We start from the raw sequence: 15,688 nt of genomic DNA, 5'->3' as shown, positions 1-15,688 counted from the left end.
AGAAAGACACTCTTCCTGCTCCAGTTTATGTGGAAATCAGACAATCCTACACTAAGTGAGACCAGGGAACTGAGGAGTAGGTATTGAAAAAAGACATTTATTCGGTGATATTTACTGGAGGAATGGGGATCCTGGCTGTCCTTGCCCCAAATTAACCATCTGCTTTCAACACACACACACACACACACACACACACACACACACACACACATGCAAACATGTGTCCATACACACACAAACAAACATGGAAACACATACACACAAACATAGACACATGCACACACACACATACACATGGAAGGTGCTATGTTCATTCTGTTTTTAATCTCAGTTTGTTTGTTCTTGGAAAGTAATAAATATGAAAATGAAAATGTAAAGTGAATATGCAAATAAGAAAAATAATTTGACTTCTTCTTTGACATGATTGTTTTACTGATCTAAATGATATGAGCAAATGTAGTTCCTTCCCCATCCTCTTGAGAAAGCTACTGTTAACTCATGATTTCCCAGTTTCTAGGTCCTGTTTTAGGCATGCAACAACTGGTAACTACTTCAAGTTTCATTACAGCAGATTAAGAAATATACCATAATTATCATTCATTACACTATAGACAATCAAACAAAACCAAACCTTAGAGAAGTTAGTAGGCTCAACGCTAATGGTAGCGGACAAATCTAGAGTCTGTGTATGTCATGATCTAAGGCTGACTTGATATGAACAATACCTCTTTCTTGTTCATTCTTTGGATCATGATGAGTTCATCCACATCCTTTGAAATACCTGAGCCTGTCATTGACAAGTTCAGCCCCATAACCCTTTCATTTACACCATGCAGGAAGGAGATGCACTGGGAGATAAGGGCTGTTCTACCACTAATATTTCAATGGAAACTGACTGGCTCAAGGAGTCATTAGCAAAAGTCTTTGTTGGAGAATAGAAGCAATGTAATAGTCTTACATGGAAATTGAGATCTGGTTGCATCAATAGGTACACATAGATAAGCACACACAGACACATAGATACAACAACATATACATTAATGTACACACAAATCCAAAGTAAAGCAGTAAAGCCAGGAAAATTTGGGTAAGAATTTGAGTTAAGATCTTTAGGTTTCTTCAGTTATCTTTTTATTAACACAGTATAGCTTAAATGCTAGACTTATTTTCCAACTGGTATAGATACCTTATAACTGACCAATTATAGAATAGCCTAGAGTAGAAGCATCTTGTACTTACATTTCCCAAGAGAGTTAAGGATATACTGAGAATTAATATTATATGTTGGATTCAGAAAATCCTGGAGTCCTGGTTTTAAGACCTTTCTAGAATCACAAAGCTAATGTGTCTTGTAAAATAAAGGTGATATCTACATCATATGCCTCAAATGATTAAATAGAATACAGAAAATTAAGAATGTATCATGGTGTCTGGCATATTGTGGACATTCAGTGGCATGTGACCTCTAAGAACTGATTGACTTTGCCAGGGTGGACTGAATTAGTTCCTGGGGCAAGATACTTACAGCATTAAAAGAGGGCCAATTATAGGTAAACTAGAAGTGTTTGCTTATTTGGGGCATTTCTGTGATTCTGAGAGTGAGAGGAGGGGCAGAGGAACTCTTCTTATTTTTTGACCTAAAATAGGAAATGAGAAGGATTGAGACTCCGTGTTTCTTTATTCAAATGCTGACTGTAAGATCATTAACCAGTGTAAAGATTCGAAAAGTGAGCCTGACAAGGTAATTATACCTGTAGTAGAGGGTTTAAATAATTTGGAGGTCCTGCACAGATATGATAGATCCTTACTCTGAATGTCAGCTTGGGCATACTCTTGGTGACTCCATTGTTCTATCTGGGATTTTCCTTCTTATTTTTGGGGAAAAGATAGCCCAGTGAGTAATATCAGCATATACTTATCTTGGTGCTTACCATTCACATATGTGTTTTTATGTCAGTGTCTTTTGTGATGTGCTCCATAATGGAGCAAGGGAGATGTTATCATTATCCTCTGTGCTTGTTGTCCCCAGTTTTCAGATGTAGAAACCAGGGTTTAAGAGAGACAGAGCATGCTGTCTTAACACACAGCTAGGAAGTGGTTCTAATAGAACTCAAGCCAAGAACTTTTGAATCAAGGATCTTTTTATAGTGACACCTCTTTCCCTTACTAAGCAAGTAATTGCACCTTTCTTCACCATCTGACTCAAATGCATATGTTCTCCTCTTAGGCTCAGAAAGTACCACAATGGGAAGGTCCTGAGTAAAGTTTCTTTAGTAAACACTTCTCTCAAGCCATCTCTATGCTATTTCCAGACATAGAAGAAAGTTACAAAGTCTTTTATTTTCAGAAAACAATTCTCTAACCCCCATGGAATAATAAAACAGGGTGGGGTGGTTAGTGACTGCTCATAGTAGAGGTTATCAGAATGGAAAACGATTGCTTCAGGAGTACACTTTAGTTGGAAGAAAATTTTTAGTTTAGGGCAAAGCTAATTATTCATGCATCTACTGTCCTCCTTCTTCTTCTCGGCTTGTGTGAGTATGCACGTACTCAAAGCTAATTATGATCTAACGAATCCTTGGAAAACAATCGTTAATTGGTACTAAAAACACTTCCATTAAAAAAAAATGCATAGGATTCTGGGGAGTCTGCAGGAGGGATTGCTGATGATTGATTAGTTGCAAAGTCAATCTTTAATTCAGTGCAGTAGGCATTTTACTACTACAGAAGACAAGGGAAGTCAAGTCCTATCTAATGTAAACAAAATCAATAAATACTTTACTTCCTTGCTATTGTCTGGAGGGCAGGAAGATATGTAAAACTTTTCTAGAAGAAAGTAGTTGAAAGTTATGTTAGTTAACTTTCTGTAGCTATGACTACAATACTATTTAGAACAACTTTAACCAGGGAGAAGGACTTATTTTGCATATGGTCGTAGAGAGTGCAGTCCATGCTTGACTGACATTTTTCATTTGAGCAGAACATCATGGGTGTGGATATATGTGCAGCAGGCTTTTCCCCTCATGGTAGACAAGACTGACTGTAGACCAGGTGTAGCCAACGTCACCTCAGTGGTGACTACTTTTCTCAAGGTCAGCTTCACCTCCCAGTCTTCAACACTTCAGAAAGTGTTTCTAGTTACTAGGACTCAAGACTAAACACAAAAATATATGGGAAAACTCCTTCACATTTAAACTATAATAAAACCTTTTAAGTTTGGCTTCTGCTCAAGTAAACTGAGGCTGCCACATTAAAGCAAACAGTGCTTGCTTTTGACCTCTATGAGTACATAATGTCCGAGAACTAAGATAAACTTCTTTAAAAGAGAATTAGGAGACGGCTTGCTTCTTCAATTGTGCTTACATTGTTGATATTCATTAAATGAACAAATATTTATTCACACAAGTTATACCCTACACCATAGCAGTTTGATATGTATAAGCAAAGGAGACCAGGGTTATGTGGGATTTTCTCTTTAATAGGACATCCAAGGTCACATGGATGCATGTCAAACACACTACTTCCATGAGCCCAACTCAAGGTGCCACTATTGCTTCCTGGGTCAGCTTCCTTCCTCCAGCTCTGTCCTCCATTCTTCCTGTGTACGTAGGATGACCATTCCAACACAAACATGTACACTTGATTCTCCTCTCCATGGAAGATCTTCTTGGTTCCTCATTGTCCTTAGAATGAAGCAGTTTCCTACACATGGCATCTGCCTTACCTTCTCTGTTTGATGTTTTCCTTGTTCACTTCTGATATCTGATTGCTTTTTTCTGAAGAATCTTAAATTTACCATCCTATTTACTTCCAAATATTTGCATGCTGCTAAGGAAATGTTCAAGCTCTGTTTCCTTCTACTGAGAGCATTTATAAGTTTGTATAATCAGGGAAGCAGCTGAGGTTACACATGGACCCTCTCAGGAGTTACAGTAGAGGAACTTTATTGTTTACTGCTTTTAAGGCTATTAGAGATCACACCAGGACAGAAGTTCAAATCTTCAAATGCCCCTGGAAAAACAAAACAAGGACAAAAACCATACCACTAGTATTCCCTGCCTCTCCCTATTTGTTCTAGCTTTCTTTCTCCCTTCCCCTTCCTTATATTTCTCTTTGATTCTGTTCCTAGTTAGATATATTCTACAAGGTAGAAAAGATATCCTATCATCATTTCTCAGTTACTCGGGCCATGGTAGGGGTTGTTTTTATGAGGCTTGTCTGAGACACATGGCTGGCTACCTGTGGACTCAATTTATACAAATACCAGGTATTGCAAATGGGAGTGGGATCATTCCCCGAACTCTAAATTGGGTGCTTATACCTTATTCAAAGGAACAAGTGCTTAACAGTGAGAGCAAATGCATACAGACTTTAATAGAACCTTCTTATAGTCATAGATTGATAGTAAGGAATACAAGAGGCATGTGGAGGACAGAGAAGGACATTGGGTGTCTTCCTTTACAGTTAGCTCGCTGTTATTTCCTTGAGCAAGCTCTCTCATCAAAGCAGAATTGAGAGGCTTACCATCTTGGATCTCGGAGAGGTTGGCTGGCCTGCAAGCTCCTGTGAACCACTCTATTTGTCCCATTTTTTGGGGGTTGCAGGCACTTGTAGCCAATGCTCAGCTTTTACATGAGTTTGAATTCAAGTCCTTGTAAGTAAGCACTACCTACAGAGCTGTCTCTTGAGGCTCCACCCTTGGCATTTGGCTGAACAACTTCCTAGTTGAAATTTGAGTTCTTAGGCAACATAGCACAGACATGAAATCTGTCAAAATTGACCTGTTCCATTCAGGTTACTAATGTCTGACAAAACTTTTATTAACTTTTATGAATTTAATGAACAAAGAGTTCATTGTAAATTAGTTATGCATGTTGACAATGGCTTAAAAATAGATGTATATAATCAAAAGCCAGAGCCTCTTTCTGGGAATATTTGGGGATTGAGATTTTACAACAACAACAACAACAAGATGTTCACACAGTGAGATTCCTGCTTGAAACTTCCCACATATGGTTTTCACATGCATCTCACATAGCAGGAGAAACACAGAGAAACAGAAATATCCACTTTAGCACACTGCCATTGTTTAATTGCACAATTATCGTGAGCAATATGGTGGTGTGAACATGTGCTCTCAATAATTGCCACCATTTCCCATGGAGTAAGCATGTATTTATTTACTACATTATTATTGCAAAAAAGTGTGTGATTTTGCTGGTAGCTATGTAATTAACTTGTATCTCCCTCTATTATTTTAGCTTGAACCACATCTGGTGACTTCCAAAGAGCTCTTAGAAGCAATTCAGTACACACTTTCGAAATCCGTTGAAAGGAATGCATACATTCTGAATAAATTTATAGCTGATTTTTAATATAATTACAGATGTTAATAAGAATTTATTGTTATCTTTTCCCTAAATAGCAAACAACCATTCTTGTAGGTGCAGTTTCTCCTGACCACGTTACTATCTTTATTCAAACATCTGATTTCTTCAACATCAGAGGAGCAGTACTATTTTAAATATCACAGACTCTATGGATTATGATGCAGGTTTATGAACATGTAGTGTTCAAAGACTCCCCAGAGTGGAGCTCTTTATAGCACCCACAGTACCCACCTCCCCACACATATTAAGATCTTTACTTGTCTAAGCGAGTAAATCATTTTTGTTTCCTTCTAATTTGTACATTCTTGAAAACAGAGAAATAGTATGTTATTCCTTATTGTTTTACTAACTCAATATCCACTGTGTGTTGAATATTTCAGCATTTTTCTTGCATACTTGTGATCAAATGAAGATATCTATAGTAGTATTTACAGTTGACAGAAAGGTTAACCTCTCTTAATTTAATGCTGTGACATTTCCTCCTGTGCTCCAACATGACCCCCTTCAGAAGTAAACAGAGAATACTTGTCCATACGATGTTGTATCAGTATTCAAAAAGCTTTGGAAATTATATCTAAAGCCAAGAAGAGAGCCCCGAAAAGTGGAGAAAAGGAAGATTGTTGTAAGACTGGAGTCATTCAGTGAACGTCATGGCAGCAAGGGCCAAGGGGTTTCTTATCCTTTTTGTTGTTCTTATAAATCACAGACTAGATTGGAGCAGCTAGCAACCTTGAAAATGGCAATAAATGTAGAAAGGAGATAACAAATCACAGGAGAAGATCTCTCTCTCTCCATCCAGAAGACCAGAAAAGGGCAGCTGAGCAAAAAAGGAAACTTTCAGCCCTCATTTGTCACATGTGACAGACAAAACCATAGCTCTACCTCCTCTTATCAGTCAGTGCCATGGGGATCTAGACCCTTACCAACCCGTAGGAAAAGCTTCCTTCCTTAGATGATATAAGGGAAGATAGCATATTGGGACTTTTCTTTTCCCCTGAAAGAATTAAGTCATCCTTTTCATATTTCTCATTGCCTCTCATCTTACCAGACACTGCCAGCCAGGGTGGTAGCAGCAGAGCATCTTGGTGGAGGTGAACAGCTACCCATCTAGGAGTAATGTGGAGCTCCCATTCTAAGGATAAATAGTGGCCAAGAGAGATGTCTGGACTTCTATCTCTGCCAAGTTGTTATTGGGTGGTCCTGTCCTCTTCTTGTTGGCTTGGTAAGAAAAGAGAGCGATTAATGTGGAAGATTTCATCTCATCATCCCAAATGCCCAAAGTTCAGGAAAGAAGTCATAAAATATAACCAATAGCCATGGATGCATACACAATGGGGATATAAGCATTGTCTGGCAGTCATTTTAAACTCCTTGTTTAAAAAATATTTCAGTGATCAACTCACAATAAATCATAAGAGAACAAAACATGACAATACTTTGAAAAAGGGTACAAAAAAGTGCTAAGTAGAAATTACGCTGATAAAGTAAGTAATACTGTGTTTTCTCAATAGCAGAGTAAAATTCACTGAAACTTAAGGCTCGAAGGTAAAAATGTCTCAGTTTGAGGAGCAGTCAAGGAAAGTATTAGCAGAGAACACAGACTTCAGAATGGTATTGTGGAGAACTAGAAGGGAAAGGAGAGAATAGGAAAAGGGTGAGGAGACCAAGAGTACACATAAGACATGAACGTGGAAGACGGGATATGATGCTGGGCTGAAAGGTAAGAGGACAGAGAGGATGGGGAAAGAATTGGGGAAGAAAATCAACCAAACCATTTTCCTCCAAAACTATATCTCAAAGCCTAATCCTGTGTAAAATAATTAAAATCCCAGAGTTTCAGAGACCTGTAAAATTCATGTAAAGATCCAACACTGATATCATGAAAGCCCCAGAAGGAGAAAAAAATGCAGGTGGCACAAAAAATTATTTGAAGAAATAATGACTTAATTTCTTAAAAGACATGGACCTATAGATAGAATATACTCAAAACCCTTAACTATGATGAGCTCTGAGAAATCCATAGCTGCTTGTCGCAAGACACTCTGTATGGCTTAAATACATAATAACCAAACCCCTAAAAACTAAGTAAGACTAGAGCAACATTACACTGCCAGAGGAAAAGAATATACATAATAATATATGTCTCATCAGAAACCACAGAGGCTGTGAGTGACAGTAATTTTTACCAATTCATAAAAGACTGGAAATGTTACCTAAGAGTTCTATATCCAGAGAAAATACTCTCCTTGAATGAAGATGAAATGAAGATACTTTCAGAAAATAAACATAAAGAATTATCAAGAAAGTTCTCAAAACACAGCTGTTTAAAAAAGAAGTAAATGACAAAAGAAAATGAATCTTAGTCACAAGGGAAGACAAGTAGAAAATAGAAAGAATTAGAAATGTGTGGAAATCTGTATACTTCACTTCTCACTTTGAAATTTTTGTATTGTGTTTGATGGTTTAAATTGAAATCACAACACTGACTGTATTAGCTACTTTTCTCTTGCTGGGATGAAACACCGTGGCTAAAAGCAGCTTATAGAAGAAAGACCTTATTTTGTCTTGTGTTCCAGAGAGATGAGTCCATCATGGTGGGGACACATAGCAGCCAGAGCACATAATGGTGAGGGGAACAGGACACTGAGAAATTGCATCTCAACCACAAACTTGAGGCAGAGAGAAAATTGGAAGTAGGACAAGACTATACAATCTCAAAGCGTACTTCCAGTGACGGACTTCCTTCAGAAAGGGTCCACATCCGTCCATATCTTAAACCTCTCCAAATAAGGCCACCAACTAGGAACAAAGTGTTCAAATATAGGGGACTAGGTGGGGCATTTTTGTTTCAAACCACTGTTGGCCATAAATATTTCATCTCAAATGGAATTTTCTACCCCACCTCGATCATTCATCTCCAAGATAAAAGACACAAAACCTTTATATTTATCATATACTTTAATTAACACTAGAGATGGGCAGATATATACCCTCTAAGGTATTAGAATCTATCTCTCCTTCAATAACCCCAAATTATAAGTTGCCATGTTCCATCTAGGCAGCTCTTAACTCCAGTTAAGGCCTTATAGCCATATGTCCATAACTCACCTTACCCATGGTGTCTTCTCCTTCCTATTCCTTTTCTTTCTCTTTGTGGTTCTCCTCTGACCTCAAGCCTGGGGTCAAGGGAGTCCCCAAACTCTAACCATCTCTTTAGTCATCAATCAGGGATAACTTGAGGGATAAGGTTACATAGTGTCACTTGTATGAATGCAAGGGCAACCCAGCTTTGGGGACAAGTATTTAGCATTATGAGCAAAAGACCAAACACATCTTGATTTGCTTATTAAAGTGTGTCAAAGTAGAAAGCATTTAAAGCTATGTGTAAAAAAATAGTGAGAGGTAGAGCGACCTTGAAGGAGATTAACAGGCTTATTTGTAGTAGCTTGCATACGTCCTATATGAATCCATATATGTGGGCACAGGATCACACTTACATTGTACTTCTGTCAGTACCAATTTTGATGTTTTCCGTGGTTACAGTTTTCACAAGGGACAAATTATTAAATTAGCCTCGATATTTATTGATAGAAGAAGATAACAAAAATGAGGTATGGCTACGATTTTCCTCCTGATTGGCTAGCGTTGTTAGTGTGAGATGGTGTGATACATCTGATGGGGGAGAAGTCTCAACAATGCTTCTTAGCTGGGGGCCCTCTGTATAATAATACATCCTGGTTTAATGTCTGTGGCAAGTCGGTTATGGGGTAACTGAACACTGTTAGCCTGAAAGCAAGCAGTGTACCCTGTGGTGTAGTCTCTGAGTTCCTGCCTCCAAGTCCCTGTGTTGAATTTCTGCATTAGCTTCCTTCTATGGAGATAAGGATGGAGATGATAGATTGTCATCTATAATCTGAAATACACCCGTCTCCTCCAAGTTGCTTTAGTTCATAGTTCATATCACAGCAACAGAAAGCAAACTTTAACAATGTGACTAATAGAAAGTTTATATTTGGATAATGATTGAAGAAAAAAGATCAGTGACATCTTTGCTGGCTCTCATTAGCACCATGCTGAGTAAAGACAGACACAAAAATTTATGTGTTATCTGACTGTACTTTCGAAATTATTTAATAAAGGCAGAAACATAGGGACAGAACTAGATCAGTACATGTCTGGGAATGGGAAGGTGTATTTCCTACTTGAGGAAAAATTTGAGGTGATGCAAGCTTTGTCTTGATGGTAGCAGTTCTATAACTATTTGAAACATTTCTAAGAATCTAAATTATATCTCTATACACCCAGTGTAGTAAAGCGAAAGGATTGCCCCGTATCCAAAATAGTTGAATATACATGTTTTTCATTTTGTACCACTTAAAGACAATCTGGTCACAAATACCTTTGAGCAAACAACACTGTTTCCAGGATTTCCTGATATATCTGTGACTACATTTCCCAGAAGTTATATCCCTGGGTGCATAGAGAAGAGTGAACTTTATGAACAGAGACATCATTCCGAACAACTTCCTAACTGGATGATTTTTGTTATCCAGTTTATCATGCTACTGAGGGTTTTAAAATTCTCTACTTCTTTCCCTTCATCCATGTGGGCAACAGGGTTTTGATAACTGCTGTCACTTGGCCCCCCATGGTTCAGAGAGTCTTCCTGATAATTGAAGGGTTTGCATAGATTTAAGACTATGTAATTATAGTCTATAGGATTAGTTGAGCAGAACTGAACCCACACTATTTACAGTTCACTAGACATTCACTTAAGCATCCACATATGTATGGTAAGCTATAAATACTATTCACTTATTACAAGAATGTGGTTCTGATAATTACCAACAATTTTATTTACCAGATTGTTGGTGACATTTGTGGACAGGAGAATTAGAGTGTGCCTTTCATCTTCCCCCTTCCCCCCAGCCCTCCAACCCTTCCCCTTTTGGTCTTCTTTGTCCATTGAGCTTTGGCTGTTTCTATATTGTCTTCCAATCTCAACACTGTTTCCCATCTGTATTGCAATGATATTTAATTTGGAGGTAGGTAATGGGTTAATTTCACTATATTAATTCTCAGTCATAAATGGGATTTAATCTGTCCCAAACTGAAATACACCTTTTAGCTCCCAGTGTCTTCATCTCCTCTTTATCTAAGTTGTGTAAATACTTTTGCAATTTGAGGTTCAGTATCCATGAAATACTTTGCTCCAAGATTTAGCTTTTTCTATTTTTATGAAAATATACCTGCTTTAATAATTTCATTTGAAAGTCCTTTTCTTTTGATACTACAATGATGGTTTGTAGGTTCTCTTGGCTTTTGGCTTATGTGAATATCTTCCCAGTAAGCATCACTCTACACACAAGACCATATTAGCACAAAATCATTGATATGTTCTGACTTTCTCTCCTAGTCTAAGGCATGGGTATCTTAATTTATTTCACTTGTTTAATTATTAGATTACTCTCAGGAAGAAATTCTAACACTAACAATTTATGTATATGTCATATGATATCAATACCTTCCCCATCAGAGCTGTCCCTGAGAGCTATCCTGTAGATGAAATGGGCCCAGCACTGGAGAGCTGGCCAGTATGGTATCACCTGCATTCAGAGCAGTCTTCTGCTGTACTGCCCTTGCTCCATTTCTGTGCTTCCATCTGTTTGAACTTGGGTTGCCTCCTTTTCTTTCTGTCTATTGAGTGTCTGTTAGTTGCCAGCTCTGTTCTAGGATTGGATGTGTTTCTAAGAGTAAGTAGGCAAGAAGACAGAGAACAAATCATAAATTAGTGACATTATATATGAAAAGAAAGTGACATATAGAAGCATAAAGAGGTATGAGGGTGTAATAAGCATCAGGAGCCTAATAATGGGACCATAGAAATTTTTAGTGGGAAGTTATGACAGATCTTACAGAAAAGTGATGTCATAACAAAATTTTTCTGTTAATCTAAGAGTGTTCTGGGCATAGGGAGCAGACTGAGGATGGAATGTGAGTTTTTTATGAACTAAGTTTCACTGATGAGGGGTGTCTCAGAAAAAGGTACAATAATCTAACAGGGGATCCAGTTCAGGGATTGTCAGCCACCATTGGATTATAATCACGTCTGTCTGCTACGTAACAGAAGCTGTTTTATTCAATAGGCTTTGTAAGAAAATTATTATTGAATCAGTTAGTGTCGGTTCCATTAGCCAATTCTTGGTGGACAGATAGACTAGAAATACTCAATCTTGTTTCTAGCAAGGCCCGGGATAATTCTGAAACTGTTCAATCATCCCCTGTAAATATGAATTAAACATTTACAGTTGTATTAAATATTCGGAAGATAGGAACCAAAACAGTCTATCAAGTAATTGTACATATTTGTGCATTTACAAAATGCATATTCATGAGAACTATGTAAATATATATTTAGTAATTTCCTCTCTCATGTGAAGAGCCATGTCTGATCTACAGATGGTAACTTCCTTGCATTTAATTATGTAAACAGCCCAGTAATTCATTCTGAAATTGTCCTCAGAAAAAGACCTTTGTCTGGCCCTTGCTAAGAGTTTACCACTCTTTAAACTGAGGGAAAAAAATCTAGACCATATCTATCTTTTCAGGGGGAATTTGGGGGAGAAATGATAGGTTGCCCCCTGCCCCCAAACTTTCATTCTAGTCTTGTTCCTTATGGAAATGCTGTTCACGCTGCTTGCCACCAAGAGTCAGAAAAGACATGTTTCAGTGAGTACATGCCTAGATTTGGTGTGGCTCTGACATTCCAGACACACAGTCACTCTTCCTTTCCACTGAAAAATTCATACTGGGTCTGCTGTGGTGACATATACCTGTGATCTCAGCCTTAGAAGGCAGAGACAGGGAGACTGATGTAAATTGAAGCTGGGTCTAGTCTACATAATGACTTCTGGGTCAATCAGGGCTAGCAGTAAAGCCCTGGTTTTGTTTGTTGTTTGTTTGTTTGAGACAGTGTTTCTCTATTTAACAGACATGGCTGTCCTGGAACTGGCTTTGTAGGTAGACTAGGCTAACCAGGGACTCACAGAGCTCTGCCTGCTTCTGTTTCCCAAATGCTAGGATTGAAGACATGCCCTACTATTGGCCGGCCCTAAAATCCTGAAATTTTTTTTTGTTTGAGTTGTTTTGGTTTTGTTTGCTTGTTTTTAAATACACATTGAAAAATTCAGAATTGAGAATAATGATATTTTGGGTTAATACTTACTTCAGTCTAATTTATTAAAAATAGTTGCAAATTCCTATGGCGTCTATTATTAGTAACATAACCCCTCGCAGCCACTCATGATAACTCTATTGGGTCGTATCATATCAAGGAACTCTCAAAGATATGATCAAGGATAGGGGATAAGAAAGAAAATGCTTTCTAATTAATCATCTAGACTAGTATTTGGGTAAGCCTGGGGATTTAGGATGGTCCTGGAAGTATGGGCCACTACTGTTTAGATCCTTTCTTTGTGTGACTAGGAGGCTTTGACTTGACGGGAAGGAGGGACTTCTGGTCTTAGAAGGTGATATAATCAGCTGAAGGTGGGCTTTGTTATCTAATCACAGTAAAAGCAACTCCTCAGTCTAACTCACAAGGTTCTTTGTGATCTGTCTCTCCAGATCTCTGGTTTTAATTGGCCCCCTTCACTCATCTGTGCAGGACTTCACTGCCTACCACCCCAGGCTCTCTTCAGTCCTTGGATCCACAGTATTATAAATTGCCCCAACCATAGCAGGGTTGTTCCCCTCCTCTGGCCCCACACCAGAGGTTTACAAAAATAGTGACCTTCTCAATAGGGTATTATATCCTCATCTTATTCAAGATCTCAACTGCCTTCCCAACATTTCAATTCCCCTCACTTGATCATTTCTTACTTATTTTACTTACTCACTTTGTTGATTCTCAAGCTGCCCAGTAAGAAGTACATTCCACAAGGGCAGGTGTGTTGTCTGCCCTGTTCTCTGCAATATCATTGGCATCTTAAATAGTGCCAGCTAGAGGGTAGGATCCAATAAATATTTACAGAGTGGATGAATGTCTGCACACTGAAAAACAAAAATAAAGATCTTTATAGTGATGATATAAAAGCACAAACCATTTCAGAAGTAACCACGTAATGAGGGAAGAGGAGAGGGAGACAGACTGTGTGTATACTGGAGACTGTGCTGACAGATTTTCAGAAACACTTTGAGCTTCTCATAAATCTGTGTTACACTATGGTCTATTCCTATTCCACCTCAACCTTCTCCTTAATTTCGAGCTACCATTTTTGGATTCATTTTTATTACTATCAAAAAAATATCTATGCAAAAAGGACAAGAGTCAAATAGGTGATGCTAATTATTTTCTCAGCACGCAGGGTGCCTCGGAGTATGGGATTCCCACACAGTAAACAGCTTTGTGGGTTTTCTTCCCTGCTTCCTCTCTTTGATAACTAGGTCACAGACAACTGGTGTTTCCCATGTGGTAAACGGGAGCACGAGTATGCATAGAAATCGCCGGCCTCTTCTTCCTTTGCTTTTCAAGCACTGCTGAATGCCTCCTAAGGATTTCGTCTGCTTGCAGCCCTGCTAATGTTTCCACTCTCGTGGAAGTTGGTGGCGCCAGGGGCTGATGCATGTTCTGACTACTGACTCGAAACACGCTTTGATGAATTAGCGCAAGATGGGCAGCCATTTACTTTAAATTTTACCCTTGATTCTTCCTCCAGCAAACAATTAAGGAGCAGCAGTAGCTTCCTGCAGGGGAGACCAATGCCTTCTGTCCTCTGTGGAAACCACTTGGCATTCTTCCAAATGATGAATGGCATGGACCATTTTCCCTCAGCTTCCAAACAGCCGAATAAATAAATATATAAACACGTGAAACAAATTCAAAGCACAAAGAAGGAAACCCATCTCGATTACCAGCAACTCCTGTGCCTCAACAAAGAGGCTGGACAACATATCCTTGAACTTAATAAAGCGAGGAGCCAAGGAGCAAGGAGAGGCCACAGGAGTAAGTGGGCCTAGTGGCAAGACGCATGTCTTCCTCGCTGGGTGAGTAGCCACAACCAACCTCAAAAGCTCCTGAGTAAGAGGAAAATGTCTCTTTAACAGTATTAAGGGACAATTTATTATGTGCATCCTTCCAGGGAAGCACAAAGACAGTGCAGGCCGTGGCATTTGCATTATTTCCAGACAACAGCAGAGCAGAAAGGGACACTGATTTATTTGAGAGCAAGTACAGGTGAATTTAATGCCTCTTGGGACTGAGCCAGAGAGGACTTAACCCATTCAGAGGGTCTCTGCACTTGAGGAGGAGCTGTGGGCTTTTGAAAGGTCTACCAGCTTCTTTGGTTAAATTCCAGTTCACTGAACCTGCCTTTCCCAATAGCTATCATGAAGGCACTTGCAAGTGGAGGAGAGATGGTGTGAACAGGAGATCTCATTTTATGCCTTTGCCAAGTTAATGCCTTTCAGGGTAGCAAATGGCTTAATCCTTTTAAGATTAAATGATCTCTCTGGTAAAATGTGTCTGATAATACCCCCTTGGAGGACTGTATTGAGGATAATGCAGGTAAATGCAGTAGAGTCATTCATGAATGATCTTAAGTGTCATTGTTTTGGGATGACATCAATTTGGGATTCCTGAAACACAAATAAAATTCAGAGATTACCTTCAGATAGATATTGTTATTTAACCAACTAACTTAACCAAGAGAAGGATTTTTATTTCTTAAAAAGAATGGCCCAGAATGAGAGGTCACAGTTACAACTCAAACTTTGGCGTTAGAGAATTAGTAGATATAAAAGGTCATAGTGGAAATTACCTTGAGGATGTCTGTCCCAAGCAGCTTCCTGGGCAGATGGAGAAACTGAGGCTCAGGAAAGCAAAGTAAACCATGGGATAACCAAATTATCTCTTAGGAGATAATTCTAATATTAATTGCTTATTATTATTTTATCTTTAAGTTTTCCACACACATAAAGTGTTCAGTAAAGGGTAGTGAAGGGACAGGACTCAGTCATAGCTAATACCGTCACTATAGCTGTTGACAATGGCAGCTTATATTTTTCTCTTCAGATCTGTATTCCAGCATTCCTTATTTAAAGGTCAACCCTGGACATGGAAAGATGGCTCAGAGGTTAATGGTGCTTACTATTCTTTTAAGTGTATTAACAAGAGTTAGGTTCCCAGTACCATATTAGTGGTTCTGTAGGATTACTGTCTGTAATCCCAGCTCCTGCAGAGCCATAACTTCAGTGTCCTCTTTTGGTCTTTGCAAGTACTCATACATGGGGCATATGCA

Source organism: Grammomys surdaster, unplaced genomic scaffold, assembly GCF_004785775.1.
Source record: "Grammomys surdaster isolate TR1022 unplaced genomic scaffold, NIH_TR_1.0 125974, whole genome shotgun sequence".
NCBI classification, from domain to species: domain Eukaryota; kingdom Metazoa; phylum Chordata; class Mammalia; order Rodentia; family Muridae; genus Grammomys; species Grammomys surdaster.
Note: the sequence above shows the minus strand (reverse complement) of the source record.